General features: G+C 45.4%; 1 pseudogene; it reads left to right on the plus strand.

Moving 5' to 3' along the window:
- The first annotated feature begins 767 nt into the window (after window positions 1-767).
- Window positions 768-6,617, plus strand: LOC115665627 (UPF0496 protein At4g34320-like; annotated as a pseudogene).
- Window positions 6,618-12,935: the final 6,318 nt, after the last annotated feature.

Here is a 12,935-nt window from a genome sequence, read left to right on the forward strand (position 1 = left end):
AAAAAAGAAAAGGTGTACTAAATCTCTTAAGTCGTCTTATTTTTTTTTATTGTCTGGATTTCTCAATCGATGAACTCTTTTTTTCCATTGAACTTCGAAAAATTCGTTATGATTTTTCTCTATTTCTCAAAAAGATCAAGATAAAACTTTTAATTTTTTCGTGGACCCTTTTTTTATTACCGCTAAGTAATTGCTCCTAAACAAAAAAAAATGTGAATTTCGCGTCGTTTTAGCTACTTAAGTATAGGACGTGGACTTTGTTAATCTTATTACTCAAGTCATTTAGTGAAAGTATGTTCTTTTTTCTTATTGAACCAATGGAGCAAGCCCAGAATCAAATCATACTCGTATGACATTTTCTTGCATAAAATGTGTCTCTTATCCATGTGAGAAGGGAGTGAATCTCATCAAAATTATCTAATTCTTGTCCTCAACAGCACATGTGACACGTAAACTATGCATTGTGATAATGCATTATTGGTTATGTTCATCAACATAGATAGTCTTGGTTCTCGAATTAGAGTTTAATGTTCTGGTTTTGAGTCTTTATATGATTGCCTGTTATGGGCCTGTACTGGTTATTGCTGTTGTAATAGTTTAACTTTTGGGACATGCGACCACCGTCTTCTGACAAAGTTCGGAATTCCTTCCCATGCTCTTCCTTTCAATTTCCTTTTTGCATGCTCTGAAATTTCTAAGGGACATAAACTTCTGTGACTGCTTCATTTTTTCCTTTTCTTAAACCTCACGATCTCACCTGAAGGTCAATGGCAAACTCCAACACCAGAAGAAACCCTCCAGCGGTTCCCTCATCAACAAACGCTAATTCAATACCCAAAGTCCCGTACCCAAAGGAACTCATCAGCTCGTACCGAATAGCGTGCGAGTCTGACCCGGATTTGCGAACCTTCGATGCAAACCTCCAAGCACGGACGAACCAAGTCCTCAGCACTCTTGCTTCCGGGGTTGATGTCCGAGCTCTCTTACTGGATTCTCTGAAAGAGATAACCGAGTGCCTCTTGGAGATGAACCAGGAAGTTGTCGAAGTCATCTTGGATAGCAAGAAAGACATCTGGAGAAATCAAGAGCTGTTCGAGCTTGTTGAGGACTACTTCAAAGATAGCTTGCGCACCCTCGATTTCTGTGCTGCCCTTGAGAATTGCTTGAAGCATGCGCGCGATGCCCATTTGCCAATTATCGCTGCACTTCATTGCTTCGAAGAAGGAGATGGGGAGGGGCGTTACAGGTACATGTATCTCAGTTCTCAAGGAACTTCATTTCGAGCACACGTATCCTAGTATATTGGTTCTTGCTAGCCACTATTTTCAATTATTGGCTAAGTCATTCAATCTCCCCTATTTTCTCTATGCATTTGCATTCAACTTCATATCCTAACATGCCAATGATATCGAGTTGATTTCTAAAATTTGATATCCTAACATTATAAGGTTAAGTTGGTGAGGAATATGCATGCTTTTTCTGTTTCACATGAAACTGATGCAGATACCTTGGATAAATTTAGTTACTCGATGATCTTGGAGGAACTGACAAAATTCAAGGAGACCAGAGACCCTTTCCCCAAGGAGTTCTACGAGATCTTTCCGACGATTTACAAGCAAAAAGAGGTCCATGCTCAAGAAGTTGCGAATCAAGAAGAATAAGATTGAGAAGAAGCTCAAGAGCATACAGATGTGGAAGAAAATCTCAAGCATGATACTGGTTGCAACTTTCGCAGCCATTCTGATCTTTTCGGTCATGACTGCTGCGGTGGCTGCTCCGCCAGTCGTTGCTGCCCTAGTGGCTGCAACCGCCATCCCCATGGATGCGATTGGCAAGTGGATTGACTCCCTTTGGAAGAATTATGAAAATGCATTGAAAGGTCAGGAGGAGGTGATCACCTCAATGCAAGTGAGTACTACAAACCTTTTTCGTCCCTTTTTGTAATTACAGTGATCATCCCCGTAATTTAGTCAAACCAAGTCAGCATCCATAGTTTTCCCTAGAAATTCTGGCAATTAACATAATGAACATCGTGAGGCTGGCTTGATTTTTAAGTAGCTTCAATGATGCGAACAATGTCTAGGAGTCCAAAATGCAAGAAACTCTGTAAGAGAAGTCACCATGATTTACATGAATAATTTCTTGCAACTGAAAGCTCTACAGGACGGTTCCTTTCGTGCTCTCAAGGACCTGGACAAAATCAGAAGTATGATTTGTGACATCCTGAAAAAAATTAGTCCATTTGGGATTTATGAAATACTGAATTTTATGAATGTACTCGTAGTCAGTTCTCGCCCGGAACTGATCATTCCTGGGAATGCTAACCATTAGGGAAAGGCTAATAGGGGAAATTAAATTCACGCGACTAAAGGAAATTCGATCGTGAATGGATTTCGACCATTAAATCGTGGAAGTGATATTTTGAGCTGCATTGGCCGATCCAAGGATAGTTAGGGTCAGTTCGCCACTGCCCTAGTAGTGGATCGCGGGTGATTCCGTTGGACCACGAAACGACTTGATGAATGATTCTGAAATTATACCGAACGATCGTACCCTCGGATCAAGTGATTGATCTTCGCGATTTTAATGACAACCGAGGTCATCACGCACCGAACGGACTTGCACGTGACTCGATTCAGTATCAGTCATGAGTCGATTCTGCGAATTTCCCCAGCAAGCCGCCCGTTAGCTCGAGAAACGCTCGAGTTACGTTTAATAAAATTTAATTATTGAAATTTTGCCCAAATTGGACACAGGAAAATTAGGAAGTTACGACGGAACGTTAGGACGACGCGCACGTGACACGTGCGAATTTTTGGTGCGCTCAAATCCTTCGGAAAAATTCGATTTGGACAAGAAACGGAGAAAGTGACCAAAATATCCCTAGGATTTATTAAAGGACAAGCTTTAAGGGTAAATGGCATTTTGGTAATTTTGCCCTCAAATTTTGATTGGACAATTTTACCCTTGGATATTTTGGAAATTACAAGTATACACTTGGATATTTTTGTGCAAGAATCGATCTCGGCCGTCGGATCAAGATAAGATCGAATCGGGACCGTCGGATTAAAAATATGAGGAAAGGGTAATATGGTCATTTTCCCCTTGGGTCAATGATCACTATTTGAGTCAAGAATGTCTTCTCTCTCTCCATTCTCTTCTTCATCTTCACCGATCAGCCCGCCCCTTTTGCCGTGAAATCCTTCCCCCTCCTCCGTGAGCTCCTTGCCGTCCACCGGGAAGCCCCACCGCGCGCCGCCGCTCGCCACCACCGTCCGGGCCGCCTCGGGCCGCCGTACCAGCCCTCAAGCCACCACCACCAACCGCCGTCTCTCTCTTTCTCTCCTCTCTCTCACGTGAGGCAAGACCCACAGCCAAGTAAGCCGCGCCGTCGCCACCCAAGCCGATCGCGCCACCCGGGAGCCTTACGTCGTCGCCGCCGTTCCCGATTAAGGGCCGCCGCTTTCCGTTCTAGCCGCGATAGTCTAGAACGCGGGTAAGTCGCGCTCTAAACCCAATTTAGGACTTCGGGTATCGATGGGCGATTTTGGGCGAAATCTGTATAAAGTTAGGTGCGGAATTGTATGAATTGGTAGTGGAAATTTTATGGCGGGCCTTGGGATTTAATTCGGGCATTAATTATTGGAAATTAGAAAATAACAGTGGCTGTGATATACTGTTCATGGGCCGTGATGGGCCGATCGGGACGCAAGTTGGATTTTTAGAACCAAGAAATTATGGTGAAAAAGTCCCGTGAAGGATCGAAATCGATTTGACGTCGTGTGGTGGAAGAAAAATAATGATTTCAGTATTAATGGACTAGTGTTCGGCAAATTTTGGGATTTGTTTCATGGACGAATTTATCGAGTTCACCTTGGGTGAAATTATGGCTGGAATTATGATGGTTTGGGGGTTATTTAGAGAGTAAATAAGGGCTGCCTACGAGAAGTATACATGCTGGAATTTGTGGTTCGGAATAATGTGTTTATGGCTTGATTTGTGGTGTATATGTGTCGGATTGTTGTGTAATGTCGTGGCTGAATTGTGAGGGTCCTTGTGACTGAAATTACTCGCGATTGTGATGGTTATATGTGTGTTTATAAGCTGCGAATTACTGTTCACCAGCTGTGATTTACTGTTCACGGGGCTGTGATGATTTGTTCGGGACACAAGTTGGGTTTTTAGAACCGGCATTAAATGGCGAGAAAGTGTCGTGAAGGATCGGAATTGATCCGACGCCATCTGGTTAGAGAAAATTGGCAATTTACGTGTTTTAGGCGTGTTTGGAATTATTCTGGATGGAGTTGATTTAATTGCGTGCTTAGTTGTGTAATTATATAATAGAATTATGCATGTTTGGTGCACGCGTGGGCCAGATTGAATTAATTGTTGACAGTGGCCATGTGAATTGGCTGAGTGAGCGTGTTTTATGTGTGAAGTAATGCGTGCACGGGCCACGTGTGATGGGCCGATTGCGTGTAGTAAATGCATGTAGAGCGTGTGCATGAGTAAAAAGGAATCGTGGTGTGGCAAGTGATTGTGGGAAAGTATGTGAAAGGTGCAAAAGTGCGAGTTTGGGATCGGGCCAAGTATCATAAACTCAGGCTGCGATCACGTAGGTCTGTTGCATTTGGCACAGGCTGAGGCTTGAAAAAGCAAGAATGAGAATCGGTCCGAGGCACGATCAGCTCGGGTGAGATCGGGATTGGACCGAGGCATCATAAGCTCGGGTTCCAATCATGTAGGCCTGTCGCATTTGGCGCGGGCTGAGTTGGGATCGGGCCTAGGGCGTGTGATGCTCATGTCGCGATTGGGGCCTGAGGCGTGAACGGGTATGCGGGCCGGATGTGGTGAATGATTGCAGTGTACCCGAGGCGTGTACGTTTACGCGGGACACCGGCGAGTGGTGTGGGAAGTGATAAGTGGTCGCAGTGTACACGAGGCGTGTACTTCAACGCGGGTCATCGCGAGGAATGAGAAAGAGGAAATGAGAATGGAAGGAATAGTGGAATGAGAATTGGTACATGCGTGTGTTGCATACGGCGTGATTGTGATTGAGTACGGGTGTACGCATGTTTGAGTTTGACTATATTATTTGAGGTGCCTGCGATGTGATGACTTGATGTGTATGAATGCACGTGTGCAGTGTGATTGTCTGGAGGTACGTGATAGCCTAGGTGGGGTTTAGGGGTGACTTGCTGAGAAGTGTTCTCATGGTTGTCTCAACCAACATTTCAGAACCCCGTCAGGAACCATGAACCCTCCACCGCAGCCACCAGAGCGTTTTGGGGTACCCATGCACACCGAGTTGATCGTTGCAGAGTTTCCAATGGGAGATGGGATGATCTGGATTAGGCACACTACTACCGTTTTCGTAGATATAGGTTTGCCCTTGTTGGAGGAAGCAGTACACCGTCCGGTTCTTCCGGGATCAAGCCGGGGATGAGTTCGGGCCCGTTAGAGGCTTCGACGTTCCATTTGATTTAGTAGGGGATTGGGACCCGACGGCCGTACCCCGATAGACGGAGAGTTGACTAGTGTGGATACTAGTTTAGCTCGGTCGGGTTTGCATTCAGCGGCCACACTCGGGGATCTTCGAGGCCGAGCATGAACCCGAGCCCGAAGCGTCGCAAGCGAAGACGATTCGATGGACATCGATTTGGAACCGATCCCCGAGGAAGAACCGAGAGGAAGCGGAGGCGAGGTAGAACCCGAGGTGGAACCCGAAGTGGAACCCGAGGACGAACCCGGCGAGTCCGAAGAGCCTCGTAGGAGACCGGAGTATATACTCCCTTTTGAGGAATACATGGATCCCAATTACGTGCCTGAGTATAATTTCTTCGATTTCTTGGCTGAGGAGTATCAGAACGCAGCTCCAGCTGAGTTGGGCGACATCAATCACCCGATTGTGATCGAAGCGCAGTCGAGCCCTCGGAGGAGCGATCCGTCGGGGAGAGTTCGGAGTCGGAAGATGAGGAGTTAGACTCGGAATGGACGCCTAGCAACGGGCGTTAGGGGTTAGTTCAAGGGTTCTTAATAGGTTTTTGGAAAGTAACATTTCTGGGATAGAAAGTCAGGTCATCGATCTTTTTGGTATATCGATGGTTTGTAACACGGGGTGCAAGTATACGCGATGGTGGTAAAGTCGGCGGTTGCAAGTTGTGAGTATTTTATAAGTTGGTAATGTAAAGAAATATGTGTATTCTCCCTATTCTCCCCAGTTTTATTTGTCAGGGATTAATTGTGAATTCCGCTGTGGCTTTAAATCTCTGATGGTTATTTGAGGTCGGCGACATTCCTGGGATGTCGCGCAAATCGACCAGGTAAGGGTGTCGAGTGCCCGATGGGGTTCGGGGTGTGACATGATTGACCCTTTGGAGGTACAGATCAACGGCCTCTTGCAGAAAGCTGATTTTCCGATTGAGGAGGGAGCAGAAGAAGTAAAGCTCGGAATAGCAGACATCAAGAAGAAGCTGAGAGTAATCATGAAGGAGGTTGAAGGACTGGGAAAGCAAGTCGATATGTGTAGCCGCAAAATCCAGAAATCGAGGATAGAGGTGCTTCAGAGGATTATAAAGCCCCCCACCAATTGCAATGGTGCCCCTATTTTGCTATAGAGACTTGTTGCCAAGTGTTTGTCTTCCTGTGAGGGATGTGCAGTGGACCTCCATTTGCATTGCCTTCTGTCTTCGATAAAGCGGAAGACATCAACATTTGGCATTCGATTTGTTGAATAATCATAATTAAATGCAACTTTTGGACAGGAACTCTTCAATTCCTAATTGATTAAGCCCTTGTTTTAGTTGCTCTTATGCATAGTTCCATATGGTGATTAAACAAGTTCAGATAACTGACACAAAACTGACCTGTTATATGGAAATGGTAAGGTTTAGGTTCTTCCCAAAAGCAGAAGTTAGTAGCTAGGACAGAATAGTTAAATTTTCGTTGAATTGTGTTTAGAGCTCATTATGTTCGTGAGAAATGTCTGTCCCAGTCTGATGAAAGCTGCATATTCCAAATGAAAGACCAGACAGCAGAAGCTCAGCAAAGCAAAAAATGTCTGTAGGAAGAAAACGTATCCTGCCAATGTTCCTCAATCGGAAAAGTGTCCTCCTCAATAAAACTATTTGGTAAATCCAGACATCTTAAGACAAATTTCATGTTGAGAAGAATTAATGGAGGAAGAAATTGCAGATGCTGAATTATTCCTGATCAATGCTTGGCAAAATAAACGGAGCGATTGCCACTAATGCAAGTTTATTAAGGTGAGAATACGTTCCAAGTTGCTTTCTAAGCAACAAAAACTATACGCATAAATAGTCGGTGCTTTCAGATTCCAACTCTCCAACGAAACACCTCTCTGGCGTCATCAACTTTCTATACTAAAAAATTGTGGGAGAAAGACACTAAAAGTCCCAAAAGTTATGTACGGTGCTCATTTTTAGTACCAAAAGTTTTCGCCGGATTACTTAAGTTTCAAATCAGAGAAAAAATGATCACTTAAATACTGAAGGCGAGAAATTCCGGTCAAAATTAAGACGTGACTTTTTTAATTATATTTTTTATATGAGTTGGCATTATATTTAAAAAATCCCATCCATGTAGACTTGCAAAATGCTGCCGTATCATCGAACGTGGCACCATAGTCCCAAAACGACGCCATTTAATGGGTCAACAAAAACGACGTCGCACCAATAATCCCAAAACAACACGGCTCGACAAAAAATGATGCCCTTCCATCCGTCATGTTCAACCCTTGGTCACCGTTGCACCTCTCCCTTTGATAGTCCTCCCTCACTGTCGTTGTCGATTGCCCTCCTGAATCCTCTTGCGCAGTGCTTCCGTCGCACCTCGTTGACTTTCGCTGTTGAACTTCATTGGTCTCCGTTGCACCACCCTGTTAGTGGTTTTGCTCTAGGAATCAATCAAGATTGATATTCTAATATTAGTTGTGGATTAGGTTGTGTTGGAAAACCGACCTTCACTATACTTAGGTAGTCATAATGTCTTGCTAGAGACCGCTTATGACTTGTGGGCCAAAAAAGGTTTTGAGCACACTGCTAATGTTTAGTGAACCTATAAGGTCGCACACAATAGCGAACTGAGTTAATATTTTCTGTGCGCCGGGATCTACTTAAAATAAGAAGTTGATTTTAATTTATTCTCCTATTCAACTTATCTACGCGGTCGTGCAAGTTATGAGATAACGATTAAACGTACGATTGATGGTGGACAGTTTGGCGGGCCCAAATCGCCCGGCCCCACTTCTTTTAATTCGCGTAGATAATGAGGCTATATATATATATATATATAGCATGTGGGTGACGAAAAACCCTAAGTGAGAAAAAACGCCTCTAAGAGAATACGAAGAGAAACGTTCTCTGTTAAGAGATCTTTGAGAGAGTCTCGAAGATCAAAAGCGATCAGGAAAAAAAAGTCCAAGATCTTTAGCTAGCACTTGGATCGTTGGAGACTTCCGTTCATGTGTGTGGATACCGGTAGAGGCGTAACACTTGGGGCGCTAATTCAGACACAATCGATTGTCAATTTACCTTCGATCTGCAAAAAGGTACGTGTTGAACTTCTGTTTAGATTTCAATATACGCATAGATCCTGTCTATGGTTTCGGTTTATAAATTCCGCTGCGTTTTTAGCACATGAGGAACCCTACACCACCTGCCATCGTGCCCCCATCAAACTAAGGTGACTCTCACCCCCCTTCCGACTTTTGCCGTTGAACTTCGTCTAGTGGTTGTGGCCCTCGTTATGAAGTTTCATCGCTGCCATGGACTTCCTCTATTTCGCCTTGTTTCGTGGCAGAGAGCATCAAAGTGGTTAATTCTCAGCTGAAACTTCATCTCTTGTGTCCATTTTGAATGACAAAAAATTCCTGGACCTCTTCTTGTCAGTTTGAATACTGGTGATTGTTGAGGAAAATCCCAAATTAATTTTGAAGAAAGACAAAACAATCTTTTTCTGACCACAATTACACTTAAGTTATTTGATGCAGGTAAATACTGAGTCATCAGACTTAGTCGATGAAAGGACTTTGTCATCAGACTCATAATTCCTCGTCAGATTCAATAAGTGTTATTTTTGGCAAGTTTATGCAGGACAATCAAATTGATATATCAAGATATCCTAATAGGCAATCACAAGATCGTTCCTTAAATACGAAGAACTATACTTATGGAAACCTTGATTTGATTGTATGGGCGATCAAATCACCTGGAGATAATGGTTCTTCTTCTAACGGCTATGCATCTTCTTTTGGAAGGATTCTCCAACGGGTTGATTTGGGATCAATCCTCTAAAGACTGTCCAACAGATAGATTGGACATAGAGGAGTATAAAAGGAGTGCAAATGTCGTACAACCAAAATTGAGAATTCCAAAGTCTGAATACAGCTTCGATCTTACACACTTGTGATTACTGTATTCGACATTGTGACTTCAGAAAGAAAATTACTTGAGTGAAGAGTGTATGTGATAGTGTAGTTTATTATCTGAGAAGCACTCCTCTTATAATCTTTTGGTGATTCAATAGTGAAACACAGCCAACAAGCTGCCAGTGTGGAGAGTGGACATAAGCTTAATAACGCCAAACCACTATAAAGATCTGTGTGCAATATTCTCTATCCCTGAACTTTCATTTATTATTGCTAACATTATACTGCATACATATCTATCAAACGAGTTCATCAAAACATCATCTTAGTCATCAGACGCAATCATCTGACGACAACTTATATACAAGTTTGTCATACGCATCCATCTGATATTGATCATACGAGTTGTTGACATCGACTATATTCATTCCGCATGTTTAAATCATCTAATTTGGTAAAATCACCTATTCTTCCCCCTCTAGGTGATAGGACTAGCCGTAACAATTGGTATCGGAGCTGAGTGCTCATTTTTCTTTGAAGTGTTATTTTACTTCTGAGCTAACGATTCTTGATGGCTAGTAACGCTGAGTCGGGTCACAACAACAGACCGCCTTATTTCAATGGAACTGAATATAGTGTCTGGGAAAACAAGATGAAGACATTCATCTTGGGAATAGATCAGGATATATGGGACATCGTTGAACATGGAATCATTCCAAACATTTCAATCGAAACAAAATCCCCACAAACTTCCAAAGGGCAAAATGAGACACCTTCTACCAAAGGAATTAGAGAGCAAATCAGACCTCAAGCTCTACCTCTCTTGGCCAAAGAAATTTTCAAAAGGATCCATCTGGATGCAAAGATCAGAATGGCCATATAATGGTCTAGCAAGTGTTGAATATAAACGAATTGCAAATCTCAAAACTGCAAAATAAATTTAGGATCATCTCAAGCTTGTTTATGAAGGAACAGAGAGAGTCAAGGAGACAAATCTCAACATTCTCCTTGGGTAGTGTGACATTCCGAATTTCGACCTATTTTTGGGATTTATAAAATATGTATTTCGTCAGTGCGCTTATAGTTAAATCTCGCCCAGAACTGATCACTCTCGGGTTATTTTAAATTTGAGATTTCGCTAGAATCGCATTCGATCGAATTTGGCCGTTATTTAGAGCCCGGACTTTGGTGTCAAATTTCTCGGAGTTTCGTGACAAATTTAATTAGATGGTGTCGATATTATTGTGGCCAACGTCGAGATTGCCCGGAATTATCGAAAAGTGAAATTTGGATCGGGTGCGGATTTTGACCAGTAGACCTCCCTCTTAGTGTATTTTATTTTGTGTCTTTTAGCTTTTTCTTTATTTGAAATCTAGGATTTTCGTGGACCGTTGGATCACCATCAAGATTGAATTGTGGGCCGTTGGATTTGCACTTGAGTGTTTTGTTGATTTCTCTCTCTCTCTCCTCTTCCCGCTCACGTCCTCTTCGCGCACGTTTCCCCCCCCCCCCAGCTCACGTCTCCTCCCTCCCCTCTGCATGTCAGCCCACCCCTTCCCTCTTCTCTCTCTTCCTTTTCTTCTTCTTCTTCTTCTTCTTCTTCTTCCCTTCTTCTTATGGGTGCCGCGGTTGCTGCTTCCTTCTTCTCATTGCTCACTGACCGAACCTGTCCCGCTGGAGCCGCCGCATTCCCGCCGTGAACCACAGCCACCCCAGCTCCGCCCCGACTGAGCCGCGCCGCCGCCGTCGACCCACAACTGCCCATCGCCGGTCCGCCCCAGCTGCACGCGAGTGTTGCCCTTTGCCCGGACCAGCCGCCACCGCCGTGCGCCGACGTCACCGCGCATCCAACCGTCGCTGGGCCGGCGGCGGCTGCCGATGGCCGTGCCGGCCGTAGGCCTGCTCCCACCGCCGCTACCCGGCCTCCTCCTCCGGTTTGCCACCACCGCCCGCCTTCCCCTTAGCCGTCGACCACCGCTCTACCCTAATCACTCGCGGCCGCCGACCACTCGCACTCTAGCCGCGCCCGCTCGCTCGCCCGCCTTGCCATCGCATACTTGCTTCCTGCATTCCCCCCGCACGCCTCTGTCCCGATCGCCCGTTGTCGTTGCCGAGCCGCTGCCTTGGCCGGACTGCTCGTGCCTTGGCCGAGCCCTTGCCCGTGCCAAGCGTCCTCGCCCTAGCCGTGGTCGAGCTCGTGGCCGCCTGCCCCAAACTCTGCGGTCGAGTCGTCCCAATCGCCCCACTCGCTTGGCCGCTTGCCTGGCCGCCGCCTCCCGCCGTGGTCGAGCGCCCGTGCCATGGCCGAGGGCTGTGCCGAGCCTTGCCGGCCAGCTTGCCCTCTTTGCCCATGCTCGCGCCGAGCCGCCGCTGTGACATTCCGAAATTTTCGCCAATTGGAAATTATGAAATAACTGAGTTTTATGAAATGTGCTCGTAGTAAGTTCTCGCCCGGTACTGATCATTCCTGGGAATGCTAACCATTAGGGAAAGGCTAATAGGGGAATTAAATTCGCGCGACTAAAAAAAATTCGATCGTGAATGGATTTCGACCATTAAATCGCGTAAGTGATATTTTGAGCCACTGTTGGCCGATTCAAGGATAGTTAGGAGTCAGTTCGCCACTGTCCTAGTAGTGGATCGCGAGTGATTCCGTTGGACCACGAAACGACTTGACGTATGATTCTGAAATTATACCGAACGATCGTACCCCTCGGATCAAGTGATTGATCTTCGCGATTTTAATGACAACCGAGGTCGTCACGCACCGAACGGACTTGCACGTGACTCGATTTAGTATTAGTCATAAGTCGATTTCGCGAATTTCCCCAGCAAGCCGCCCGTTAGCTCGAGACATGCTCGAGATGGGTTTAATAGAATTTAATTATTGTATTTTTGCCCAAATTGGACATCGGAAAATTAGGAAGTCACGCCGGAACATTAGGACGACGTTGCACGTGACACGTGTCAATTTTTGGTGCGCTCAAATTCTTCGGAAAAATTCGATTTCGACGAGAAATGGAGAAAGTGACGATTTTGCCCTTAAGGATTTATAAAAGGTTAGTTTTGGGCAAGGGGCATTTTGGTCATTTTTGCTTTAGATATTTTTGGGTCAAAGTTCCTATTTAAGTCTAGATAAGACTCTCTCTCTCCTCATTCCTCTCTCTTCCTCTTGCCGTGAGTTCCCCCCCACCGTAGACTCTCTCTCTCCTCTATCTCATTCCCCCATTCGGTTCTCTCTCTCCCCCGTGAAATTTTCCCCCACCATGAACTTCTTCCTCTTCCACCGTGAAGCCACGCCGGCGCCGCCGCTCGCCACCACCACCCGGACCGCCCTCTAGCCGCCGCTCGCCGCTGTACCAGCCCCAAACCGCCACCACCAGCCACCGTTTCTCTCTCTTTTCCTCTCTCTTTCAAGTGGCCGTGAGCCACAACCAGAGAGTCGGACCGCCGCCGCAAGCTGATCGCCGTTGCCGAGCTTCGCCGCCGTCCCCGCCGTATCCGATTTAGTGCCGCCGCTTTCCGTTCTAGCCGCGATAGTCTAGAA

Source organism: Syzygium oleosum, unplaced genomic scaffold (genome assembly GCF_021117445.2).
Source record: "Syzygium oleosum isolate NSW1041296 unplaced genomic scaffold, Sole_v2.1 Sole_v2.02, whole genome shotgun sequence".
NCBI classification, from domain to species: Eukaryota; Viridiplantae; Streptophyta; class Magnoliopsida; order Myrtales; family Myrtaceae; genus Syzygium; species Syzygium oleosum.